This window comes from Pseudorasbora parva, chromosome 3, assembly GCF_024679245.1.
Source record: "Pseudorasbora parva isolate DD20220531a chromosome 3, ASM2467924v1, whole genome shotgun sequence".
NCBI lineage: Eukaryota > Metazoa > Chordata > Actinopteri > Cypriniformes > Gobionidae > Pseudorasbora > Pseudorasbora parva.
This window is the reverse complement of record NC_090174.1, coordinates 56,778,402-56,791,131: the sequence shown is the minus strand read 5'-3', so window position 1 is coordinate 56,791,131 and position 12,730 is coordinate 56,778,402. Positions and strand designations below refer to the sequence as shown.

General features: G+C 44.8%; 1 protein-coding gene across 3 annotated transcripts in view; it reads right to left on the bottom strand.

The window, feature by feature from the left end:
* bmpr1ba (bone morphogenetic protein receptor, type IBa) overlaps positions 1 to 12,730 on the bottom strand; it is an 81,521-nt gene that overhangs the window by 62,410 nt on the left and 6,381 nt on the right. For 2 of the 3 annotated variants that reach the window (XM_067439601.1, XM_067439605.1), the window contains exon 2: positions 2,939 to 2,995. The exons of the other annotated variant lie outside the window; for it this stretch is intronic. The gene's annotated coding sequence lies outside the window, so the exon portion shown is untranslated. The remainder of the gene's footprint in view (positions 1 to 2,938; positions 2,996 to 12,730) is intronic. 3 annotated transcript variants of the gene reach the window in all.

Here is a 12,730-nt window from a genome sequence, read left to right as displayed (position 1 = left end):
CTTTTAATCTTTTAATTAATTAATTTTTAATTCTTAAATTCCTAACCCTAAAACCGGCAAAGATCGTTTACTCTTTGGGAATGTGTGTTATTTTGGCAAGGTTGTCTGCTAAAACTTCGCATTCCTGGGTCTATCACATCATTGCGATTACTTCAACCCGCGGACATGGAAAACCACAGACTTGGCAACACAGTGCTGTTGAGCTCTGTTGACATTTGACAATGCGTCGCTTCGTTGCTCTGATTGGTTGTAGGTCTGTCCAATTGATGTCTTTCCTGGTTCGGTTGAAACACGCCCCATAATCACAGCCCAATGGAGCAGTTTCAGACTCATATTCTGACTAGAATTGAGTATGACCATGTCAGGCTAAGTTTAAGGATTAAGGACAAGGACTTTTTTGAATATTTTTTTTACTTTAAATTACTACTAGGGGTTTAATGATTCACTTTGTTTACAAATCCTGCCAATGCATATGCACTGATCATGAAATGCAGATTTTTGCATTGTCAACCGTGAATTTATATATATATACGGTCCACTCGTATTATAGGAGAAAGGGCAACACACAATATGCCTGAATAAGCCCAGCCTTATAAATAAGAGTTAATTGCCAATCGGTAAAGTCATTGTATCACTGCAACTGCCGTTAGAAGCTCTGTTTGCTATAGAAATGGTGTTCTGAGATGCGCAGATATGACTGTACAGCTCCTATCGGTTGCATTTGGTTGGTCCAGCCTGAAAAATGCATATTTTTGTCATGATTTGAACATTTAGAAACAAAATTTAAGACAGCTGTTAAATATAACATTTAATCGTAGGCTTGATGAACATCTTTGGAGAATTTGATGTTTCCTTATTCAAAGAGATAGGAGCTGTACTTGCATGACTGAAATAGCTACCCGAGATGCATTTAAAAAAATGCCACATTGTAAAATGAATTGACTTAAATGGATTTTAGCATAGTGTGACATTCACACCCTCTGCTCCTTTCATGAACAAGAGAATAAAATAACGCCCACCTCCTACTATGTATGCACTTAAATATACAGAATATAAATAATGAATTAAAATTGAATCAAACTAAAATTTAATCTTTCTGAATTTGCTAAAAAGATTCCCGTGTCAAATCGAAAACCTATAAATTGTGACTCGACGTGATTTCCTGTCTAACCAAAGACTAAGACCCGAATTACTTCCCCATAAAATATGTTTGAGCTTGGTACAACTAGACAAAATTATATTAATTCTTCAACTGTACATAGCATTTTTCCAGATCTGTAAATCATACTTTAAAAAATAAATAAAGCACTTGCATAAATAATAAGAAAGAAAAATAAAGAAAAAGGCAGTTGTTAAAGGCACAATGTGTAAGGTTTTTGAATTCAAATATCCAAAAACCACTAGCAGTTATATATTTTGCTGACTTGTGTACTTACATTATCCCAAATGTTTTCAAGAATGTTTAAAGGGTTACTTCAGCGATTAGCATATGGCTTTGTATCAGTAGAAACCCTGAAGTATATTCAAATGATTGTGCTTTCCCCCCTCATATCTCCCTGAGACAAGAGATTTATGCATTTTATTTCTGGAAAAATTCCTCCTATGATGCAAATTTGACGATATTTGCATCATAGGAGGAATGTTTGGTCAAAGGCTAAAGACTACAGCCAGCAGAGGGAGCCATTTCTGCATGTTTTGAATCTGCGCATGGGGGATGGAGATCACACTCAGAGCTCAGCTCGCAGCTACAGGCACTCATTTAAACGGAGCTATGGTGAGCAATGTAAGTCTTTTAACTTCTCAAATTAATTTCTATGAAAGTTAAGCTTGGAAAGGCATGAACTGAAACGCGCCAGACTGAACTCGCGTAGTGAATGTATGCCGCGAGTGCAGTCGCGATTACCTCAGCTCTCATCACGAGCCCTCATCAGCTAATTTATTTCACTCCTGCAGTCAGTGCTCAGTGCTGTGAGACTCGTGCGGTGACTCACTCATTATATTGAACAGACACATTCAGTTTTTAATTGTAGTGTCTTCTCCAACTCAGTCACTGTAATCAAGTTGGTGGCTTTGGGAATGGCCTCACAAGGCAGTGAAGCATTCTGGGAATTGTAGTATTTCATCCCCATGAGACAAAAATACATTTTTTGTCTTTTATCAGTCTAGAAGGCACCAAATTAAAAAATAATTTAATGTAGTAGAATAATTTCTACTACATTGATGACCCAGTTTAAATAGATTCATCTTCCCAGCGCTGAAGTACCCCTTTAAATAAGCGATTGCGTGCATCACCTATCAATGCCATCATTTCCCTGTGATTAGTATTACTGTCGATTTCCCGTTTATTTTGTAGAAACCATGGAAAACCAAAGATGCTTTAATATATTATGTGTTTTATTAGACAGGTGACCAACTGTTAGGATAAATTTATTGCCAGAAAACTTATCATTGTTATATAGCTCAACAGTTAGTCTTATTGTTTAAATCTCGTTTTCTTGATTTACCGTGAGTACCATGTTTTACCATGCCTAATATCGATCTAGCATTACTGCAGTACGCAAAGAGTAGTATAACTTTCAACACACTCAAATGATTCTAATAAGATAAAACAGCACTGCGTTACTCCACATATGTATAAGCGGAAGAAGAGGAAGTGCTCGTCTGCAGCATAATAAAATGCTTTGGTTTTGAATAACCCCTAGTGGTAAAACATTACATATTGTGGCTTTAAGAAGATGATCAATAAGTGATATTTTTTATTATTTTAAAGCTTTTGTCTCATTTTAAATCAATTAACCTTGAGGCCTCCACTCCGGCTGCCTGGTTAAGAACCAAGGAGCTAATCCATGCCAATATTTTTCAAAGAGCTAATATTGCAACTGTATCTTTCTTTAGGCCTCATGATTTATAATCCACCTGAAGAATCAATACTCCTCACCTTTCTAATACAAGGACGATCCATAACCAGCCTGCAGTCAATCAGAAAGCAGATCACCTATGAAGAGAAAACACACAATTAAACACACCTAAATCCACACATTTCCCTACATACTTCATGAATATGCTAATGTATGAAGGATAGTACATAATGATCGAATAAATATTGAACTTTTGGGCCTGACCTCCAGCCCCAGCTCTCTTGAGTCAAATGATGCAATCAATATGACACAAAGATGAAAGTGTGTGAGTGTGTGTGAGTTAAAGAGTTAGTTCACCCAAAAATGAAAATTATTTCATTAATTACTCACCCTCATGTCGTTGGACACCCGTAACACCTTCGTTCATCTTCGGAACACAAATGAAGATAATTTTGTTGAAAGCTGATGGCTGAGAAAGGCTTCAAAAAGGCCTCCATTGGCATTCAGTACATTACCACTCACAAGACCCATAAAGGCACTAAAGACGTCAATACAAAGTCCATCTCACTAAAGTGGCTGTGCAATCATTTTACAATGCGGCGAAAATAGTTTTTTTGCCAAGTTATTGTCTTCTGTGTAGGTCTCAGACGTGAACTCACGCGATAGTGCCGCTCTTCCTCTTCCGGGTCATGAATCTGAACTGCAGATCTGCGCATGTGTCGCGTCCACGTCAATAACTTCGTGGATAAAGTCGTTATTTTGATTTTTGTGCACACAAAAACTATTTTTGCCGCATTGTAAAATGATTGCACAGCCACTTTAGTGAGATGGACTTTGTATTGCCGTCTTTAGTGCCTTTATGGGTCTTGTGAGTGGTAATGTACTGAATGCCAATGGAGGCCTTTCTGAAGCCTTTCTCAGCCATCAGCTTTCAACTAAAATATCTTAATTTGTGTTCCGAAGATGAACAAAGGTCTTACGGGTGTCCAATGACATGAAGGTGAGTAAATAATGAAATAATTTTAATTTTTGGGTGAACTAACCCTTTAATGTGAGCAGTGTCAAGGCGTGGTTGAGACTAATGGAGCTCAAACATAGACTCCCTTTGAGTCACACGCATGTATGTTACATTCTGCTAGTCATATTAGCATGCTTAATTAATATGGAAGTAAAAAAATAAATAGCTTGAAACACATAGCTATAAACACCAAACACAGTACAGTGCAAGCATGCTAGTTTTAGTTTTTTTGTTTTTCAATTTGGCAGACTTGCTTATGTAGACAGCTTTGTTGATTCAAAATGAAGCATTGAATGAATTATGTCTTTGCACAACTGCACTTCAGACAGCTTGGCAGTGTTGCTACTGTTAGATAAAACTAAAGGCGTTTTCAGACCTGTAGACCATTTTCTTTGTTCCAAAAATAGGGTCATAATTTGTTAACATATTGCATTTTCTTCTTGGTTCAGTTCACTTTCGCATGGCAACATTTCAAAGTATACCAAAATGTGTTTATGCAAGTCACATGAGAGTAAAACTGTCCTTATTAGTCAGAGTTCACCTGTTTACGTTCCCTGCGTCATTTATCAAGACAAGGTTATACTGTTGACGCTCGCACAGCCTCATGAGGAGAAATCAAAACAAATTAGCCCCTCTCACACAAAGAAACTCAGTTAACATACTGCGGTAAAAATTCAAAATGTTTTGATATTTTTTATATTTATAACAGTTAAGCAACCAAACATGGACAGGAGGCCTTCCTGAATCCTGAATACCATTATGAATGAAAATGTGACACTGATTTTGTGAGAACAGTTCCAAAAACAATTAATATTGAGTCACTTAAATTTTTTAAAATGCGGTTCTCTTTCATCATCTCGTTTCGAGATCCACCTATGGGAAGGGCATCCGTACCTGACCTCTGCAGAAGCATCCAATTGCACCAAGTCTGACAAGACAGGCAGGAGCGCGCAGCCAATGCCCAGTAAGGCCCCACCCCTTACCAGCGGGCATATATGGGCTGCATACGCTACTGTACATCAGTTGACATTCGCTTCTCGCGATCTCTGCACTGACACAGTTCGGTTAGATTTGCGCTGCTCACTTATTGTCTGCAGGAGGAAATATCGCCAGATCAGCCTCCACCGGGCGTGACAGTTCTATTCTGCCACATTCTGTGTCTGCATTCGGAGCCGCTCGCGCTCTCGTCCGTCTTCCTGTTCCACGGCTGCCGCCACGGACCTTTCTGAGTTTTTCGCGGGTATGTCGCTCTCTCAGTCTTCTCCTTCTGTGTCTAGCCTATTACGGGCCTGCCCGGCCGCGTGTGGGTCTCTTATCGCCGCTAAGGAATTTCACCCTTTCTGTGTGGTCTGCTTGGGCCTCAAGCACGCAGAGGAGGCAATAGAGAACCCGGAGAACTGCAGTTACTGCCTGGTACTGCCTAAGAAACTCCTGCGACACCGCCTTAAAGTTGCCGCGACTCAGTGTGGCGAGCTCGACTTGTCGTACTCGGATATGGAACACGGTGACGATAGCGCGCTACCGGGGACCTCTCGGGGCGCGACGGCTCTTGTTTTGGCTGACCAGCCCAATCCTGAGTTCCCCGAAGAGGACATCTTCACGGGTAACCTCCCGCTCGCCGACGATCTTGCCGGGTCCGGTGATTACGACGACGCGGGCCTTCTTGGAATTTCGGAGGACGAGGAGGCCATCCCGCCCTCTGTTATTCCCCAGGCTAGCGCCCCCGCGGCCTTGCCTCAATCCATCCTCCTGGATGTGTGTGAACGAGCGGCCGCTCGTCTCAACATTAAATGGCCGGCTCCACAGAGCGCCACCGACCAGGAGAGGGATATTTATGACGGTAAAGTGTTGGGAGCCCCCCCCGGCCCGAGGAAAGAACTCTTTCCCGTTCTTCCAGCGTGCGCCAAGCACATGAGGCACTACTGGAACGACCCGCTCGATCTTAAACACGGTCTCGCGGGGCTGGAGGTTAAAGATATGGCAGCTCGCGGCATGGGCGAACCGCCTGCCATTGAGCCCTCCATTGCCAGACACCTCAACCCAGTCCAGGGAGGGCTGCCCGCCCCCCCGAAGCCGGTCCTTCCTAACAGGATGGACCGTTTTTCTGCCTCGGTGCACCAGGCCGTTTATAAATCCTCGGCCTTGGCTGTTAGGACTCTGAATGTCTCCTCCCTCCTTTCCGCTTACCAAGCGGAGATCCTGGACGATCTGGGCCAGCAGTTAGATAAGGGATCTTCTCCCTCTCCTGCACTGTGGAAGGAGATCATCACGGTTAACGACCTCGTTCTCCGTAATGCTCGTCAGGTCGTCCAAACCTGCGGGCGCTCTATGGCGCTTTCCGTGGTAGGAGAGCGCTCGCTCTGGCTCAACCTGTCTGGTCTCCCGGATAGCGAAAAGAAACGTATCGCAGGCGCCCCGATAGAGCCCGGCCGGGCTCTCTTTGGCCCCGCAGTTGCTATGATGCAACAACGATGCGACGACAAGAAGGAGCACGAGGCCTTCATATTGTATCTTCCCAGGAAGACGGTCCCACGCCAGGCGCCCCCTGTGCGTTTGCCTAACCCCCCGGTCCCGGGACGTAATTTTAATCAGGTCAAGGAAAAGCCTCGAAAGAAGTTTTCTGGGCTTTCTCCCTGCCCCAGAACCCCTGTCCAAAGGACGGAAGGTTCCTGCTGTAGGGTGTCCCCCTCCCGTGGCTGCCCAGCCCATGTGTTTAGTGGACGATGTGTGTTCCCCCCTGTTCAAGGGGATTGTCGTGAGGAAAAGTTCAAAAGCAGTGTAACCACACCGCACATACTGTGTTCCCCTCACCCAAATAATAAAGGCTTCGGCCCCAGTGTTTCCCAGAAAACACAACACACACAGAAACACAAAAAACACAATAAATCTAACGAATCAAATGAATTCGTCACAGCGAGATACCCTCTCAATGTAGGGAAATACCCTTTCTCTCGTAATGGTGAACCTGCACGTGTCGTCCCTAGTTTCTCCACTAGAGGGCGCCATTGCATCACAAATAAGCCAGCTAGGCATGCTCGAAGCCAGCACGGCCCGGACGAGCATTCACACGAGCTGTGTGTCAGCCTGGCTTACTGTATTACGCATGATATTACAGGGCTATCGTCTGCAGATTGCTATGAAACATCCACGTTTCAGCAGCGTTCTCTTTTCTCACACAGAGGAAAGCACGGCCCACGTCCTGAAGGAGGAAATCTCCTCTCTTCTAAACAAAGGTGCGATTCAGGTGGTTCCCCACAATCTGATAAACCAGGGTTTCTTTTCCCGTTATTTCCTGGTCACAAAGAAGGACGGTTCCCTCCGTCCAATTCTGGACCCCAGGGTGTTGAACAAACATTTGAGGAAATACAGATTCATAATGTTAACCCTTGGTTCGCTCGCCCGTGTCATGAAACGGAACGACTGGTTCACATCAGTCGATCTGAGAGATGCTTTTCTCCACATAAGCATTTATCCACCACACCGGAAGTTTCTTCGTTTCGCCTATCAAGGCATTTGTTACGAACTCACGGTGCTTCCGTTCGGGCAAAAATTAAGCCCCCGAACTTTCTGTTTGCGTGTGGAAGCGGGCTTCACTCCCCTAAGAATGTCTGGTCTACGGATCCTGACATACATATGCGATTGGCTCATCATAGCCGATTCGAGGGAAAAGGTGTTGCAGGACACCTCCCGTGTGCTCGCGCACACCCGATCTCTGGACTTCAGGGTGAATGTGAACAAGAGCAACTTTACACCCAGTCAGAGGGTGATCTTCCAGGGCATGGAGCTGAACTCAGTCTCCATGCGAGCGCGTCTCTCTCAGGAGCGCGTTCTCTCTCTGACGAACTGTCTGTCACAGTTCAGAGAGGGGGCGAGGGTGCGATATCGCACATGTCTCAGGCTACAGGGTCTTATGGCTTTAGCTATCCAGTTTTTGCCACTAGGACCCCTGAGGATGAGGGCGTTCATGAAATGGGTTTTGTCACTACATTTCAGCCCGTTACACGATCTTTGCCGCTCTGTAACAGTGACGCGCACCTGCGCTGCAGCTCAGCGCCACTGGAAGAGTTTTACGCACAGTGTACCCCTCTGGGGACTGTCATGTTGCGGAAAGTCGTGACGACGGACGCGTCCCTAACAGGCTGGGGTGCCACCCAGGAGGGCAGAACTGTGAACGGTTTGCGGCCGAGCAAACTACGTTCAGAGCACATAGATTATTTAGAGCTTCTAACCAATTAGAAGGCTCTGAATCATTTTCTGCCTCGTCTGCAGGGACATCATGTGCTCGTACGCTGCGACGATACCACGACAGTGGCTATCAATCGTCAAGGCGGCGCGCGCTCGCCGAAGCTTCATGCCCTAGCTTACAAGCGTTTGGTATGGAGCGGGCGAGTTTTCCTGTCGTTACGCGCGACTCATGTTCCGGGAATTCTGAACAGAGGCGCGGATCTTCTATCGAGGGGGAACCCGCTCTTCGGAGATTGGCACCTCCACCCTCAGATAGTAGACATGATATGGATGAGACTACGGGCGCCCGTAGATCTGTTCGCCTCGCGCGAAAACAGCCATTGTCCTATGTTCTTCTCGCTAAAGGACTTGGACGCGCCCCTCGAGGTGGACACACTGGCCCACCCGTGGCCCAGAGTGCTGCTGTATGCCTTTCCTCCCCTGTGCCTGATAATTCTCACACTGGCCAGGGCGAGAGAGGGGGTTTTTTCTCTCATCCTGATAGCACCCAGGTGGCCCAAAGCGCCGTGGCTGGCAGAGATAATCCCTCTGTTGTATGCCCAGCCGTGGTTCCTCCCCCTCCGCACAGACCTATTGTCTTAAGCGAACGGGGAGATTTATCACCCACACCCGGACAGGGTAGCTCCCTGGGCTTGGCCCGTGAGAGGACGAACCTAAGCGCGTTAGGGCTTCCCCCGCGCGTGGCGGCTACTATACAGAATGCCAGGGCCGTTTCTACACGGTCCTTGTATGGCTGTAAGTGGCAGGTGTTCGATGAGTGGTGTGATGGGCGGGGTCTCACGTCATATCAGTGCTCAGTCGCTGATATCTTGTGTTTCCTCCAAGACCTTATGGATAAGGGCAGGTCTTTTTCCACTATTAAGGTCTATCTGGCAGCTATCTCTGCTTGTCATGTGGGTTTTGAGGGCTCAACGGTTGGGCAGCATTCTCTAATCCGCAGATTTATGAAGGGCGCCCGTCGCTCCTTGCCAGTCATTAGGAGAACGATCCCTGAATGGGACCTCTCCATGGTGCTGGAAGCTCTGTCTCAATTCCCTTTTGAGCCTCTGGGGAATATTCCCCTTAAGTTGCTGTCCTTCAAAACAGCCTTGCTCTTGGCCTTGGCGTCAGCCAAACGTGTCAGTGAGTTACATGCACTCTCGGTCCACCCCTCGTGCATCAATTTCTCTCTGGGTGGAGATAAGGTTTTCCTCAAGCCTAATCCAGCATTCATGCCGAAATGTTTCCCTGCGTTCACATCGGAGGTGTTGGAGCTATCCGCTTTTCACCCTCCGCCCTTTTCCTCCGCGGAGGATCAGAGGCTAAATGCCCTGTGTCCAGTCCGTGCGTTACAAACGTATGTGTCTAGGACCAGCGCGTTCCGGAAGAGTGACCAACTCTTCGTTTAATGGGCTCCTCCTCGCAAAGGGGATCCCCTGTCTAAACAACGCCTCTCACATTGGCTTGTGGACGCTATAATCTTGGCATATGAATCAAAGGGAGTGCAACCCCCAGGGAACATCAGAGCTCATTCCACGAGGGGCTTGGCCGCCTCTTGGGCTCTGTTCAGGGGAGTATCACTGCAGGATATCTTTTCTGCGGCCAGTTGGGCTTCTCCCCATACGTTTGTGCGTTACTACAGGCTGGATGTCACCAGAACCTCAGTAGCACATTCGGTCTTGGGGGTGGGGTCTTCCTAACCCTGCCTTCTTTATGTGTGACACACATAGCCTATGTTTCATGTCCTGCTTCACACCGCAGTTACGCGGTTGCGTAGGTGTGGCGAGTTCATGATTATGAGACGCGTCGTGCACCGCCCCTCGGGGTGACCGTCTTTTTCTGGCTAACAGGACCTCACTGTGAGTGTATTGGGCAATCGGGGAGCTGTCCATGTCTCTCCCATAGGTGGATCTCGAAACGAGATGATGAAAGAGAACAATAGGTTACTATCGTAACCCCGGTTCTCTGAAACATCGAGTGGAGAGATCCACCAGCGTTGCCCCGCTTACCGCACGAGAAGCGAATATACTTACTGATGTACAGTAGCGTATGCAGCCCATATATGCCCGCTGGTAAGGGGTGGGGCCTTACTGGGCATTGGCTGCGCGCTCCTGCCTGTCTTGTCAGACTTGGTGCAATTGGATGCTTCTGCAGAGGTCAGGTACGGATGCCCTTCCCATAGGTGGATCTCTCCACTCGATGTTTCAGAGAACCGGGGTTACGATAGTAACCTATTGTTTTTGTTCCACTTCAGCAGCGAAAATAGTTCCAAACAAAGATCGCCGGAGAACCAAAAAGCATCCCACGTTTTTTTTTGTCCGAGCCTGGCCCGTGTCCGACAGGCATTAAGATATTTATGTCCGAGCCCGACAGTTAAAATCTATTTTTTTTCCTCATATACTAATGACACATGTACGTTTGTTTGTGTGGAAAGCCTGCTTTTTTAAGCAACTGTAGGAAGGCATTCTGAAATGTTTCCAGCACATCAGCGTGCACACAGGGCAACAAAGCACATATTACACGGGACCCGATCAAATAGCCAACTGAAACTAAATAAACAAAGGTCTACCAAGCTAACAGAACAAAACATTAACGTAACACAATTGAAATGCTTATTGAAATGAAAGTCACTCATACCATTTTTCTTGAAAACTGGCTACTAAACTGCAACATGGGATCGATTTACATAATCTATCCATCAAGTATGCCGCGGGCTATCCGCACGCAGGTGTTGCACGTTGTTGTCACAGCGACATAAACAAATTTCTGCACACATGAAGACGGATGTTAGGGTAAAATTTAACATTTATTTTAATCACAAAAACAAACCATTGCATCAAATTAAACAGGCCCATTGGCTACTTACATAATAAGCCATTCTAAATTTAAAAGGTTCAATGCCTTATCCCGCTAATGTGACCGAGCTTGACCCGAACCCGAACATCATTTCTAAATATCTGTCTGAACTTGGCACGGCCCGTCGGGACACACTGGGCTCGGGTCGGGTATCCATCCTCTATCTCACAGCAAAAGTGAGTTACTGAATGATTCAGTGTTTTGAATGAATCGGTTGACTCAAATATTCAATGACCTAATCGTAAACACCTGCCTCGTTCTTAAATTAATCAGCATTTTCAACGAATCGAATCACTCTAAGTCGTTCACCTGCCGCCACCTACTGGTGGTTTAAACATTTTTTCCAACATTTCTTATTTGGATATTCCAAAAATATTTTAAAACAATCTCAAAACATTATTTAATGCAGTTATAATTTTTCAGTGTAAATTATTTGATTTGATTGTTAACAGCCCTATTGTGTCTTATTCTGATTGAATTTAAGAATATAAAAAGAAAGCTGAGGCACAGACTATATTTAATAAAATTAGGGGGGAAAATACCCTTTATAAAAGGTTAAAAAATAAAATGCAGATTTAAATATGTCAAAGCTGACTGAACACTGGTGAGGTTATTGCTTCAGAATAAATTATATTTACAACACACACACAAAAAAAACAGACAAGCACATCAACAGGCTTAATTGTCAAGGTACGCAAACAGAATATATATATATTTTATATTGTAATACAAACCTATCTCCTTACGTCCTTACCAGATTCAACGGTAAGCTTGTAATAATGTGATTTAATTTGAGTGGTACTGGTAGCTTTCCACAGGAAATACAAGCTTTCAGGGTTCGTCTTTGCATCATTACATAACATCATACATAAAGGAGTCCGAGCTAATAGGCTATATCGCTTGTGTGGATGCTGCAGGTGGTGGATCGTTAGAGGCCTCTTTATACATCCGCTGGAATGTCATTTTGATAGCGGCTTGTAATCCAGAAAGTTCAAAATAACAATCATCAGTGACAACTGGCAAATTTAGACAACCCACACATACACCTCCACATTCTTCCTTGCTGACGAGCCGTGCCGATGCGTAAAGTACCGCCGCAAATAACTGTAATTTCTTGGTTCAAACAGAGATGGTGACAAAGAGGCAAAACTTACAGCGGTTTTAATTAAAGCTTTTTTTTAAGTGACAAAAGCACAAATTAAATTAATATGAAAACTTAAAATATATCAATAAAAGCTCATTCAAAACATAACAGTAGAACAGTAATACAAGAACACTGCTTATCAAACTTATCGATTTTTGATTGCATTGTGAAAAGTGAGAGATGTTCATGGAATGGAGACAGATCTGAATGCTGCAGTGCGGCCTTGAATACGTTACAGATGTCTAGAGTCGTATCACAGGAAGAGCAAGTTAAGAATTTACAAGGTCAAAAAACATTTTTAAAAATATGTGCACCAAAGAATCCTTCACGATAAGACTAGTAACATAATCAAAGTCGCTTCTGAATTCAGTTATAGTGCTCTAGTTTTTGTCAAATTTGTGCGCTTGCACTGTAGATGGGGTGTACTGCTACTCACACATTCCATCTTTCTCTCTCATACACACACTCACATCTGCTGTTCAACTCTGGCTGGTCGTTGAGTCTTTCCTGCCTAGTCCCATGACGAAAGGTGGGGGGTGAGGTAAGAATTGGACGCTTTATGCCATATGGTCACACACTCTCCAACGTGAACTCCACATAACACACTGACACACAGCTGGACCTGATTAG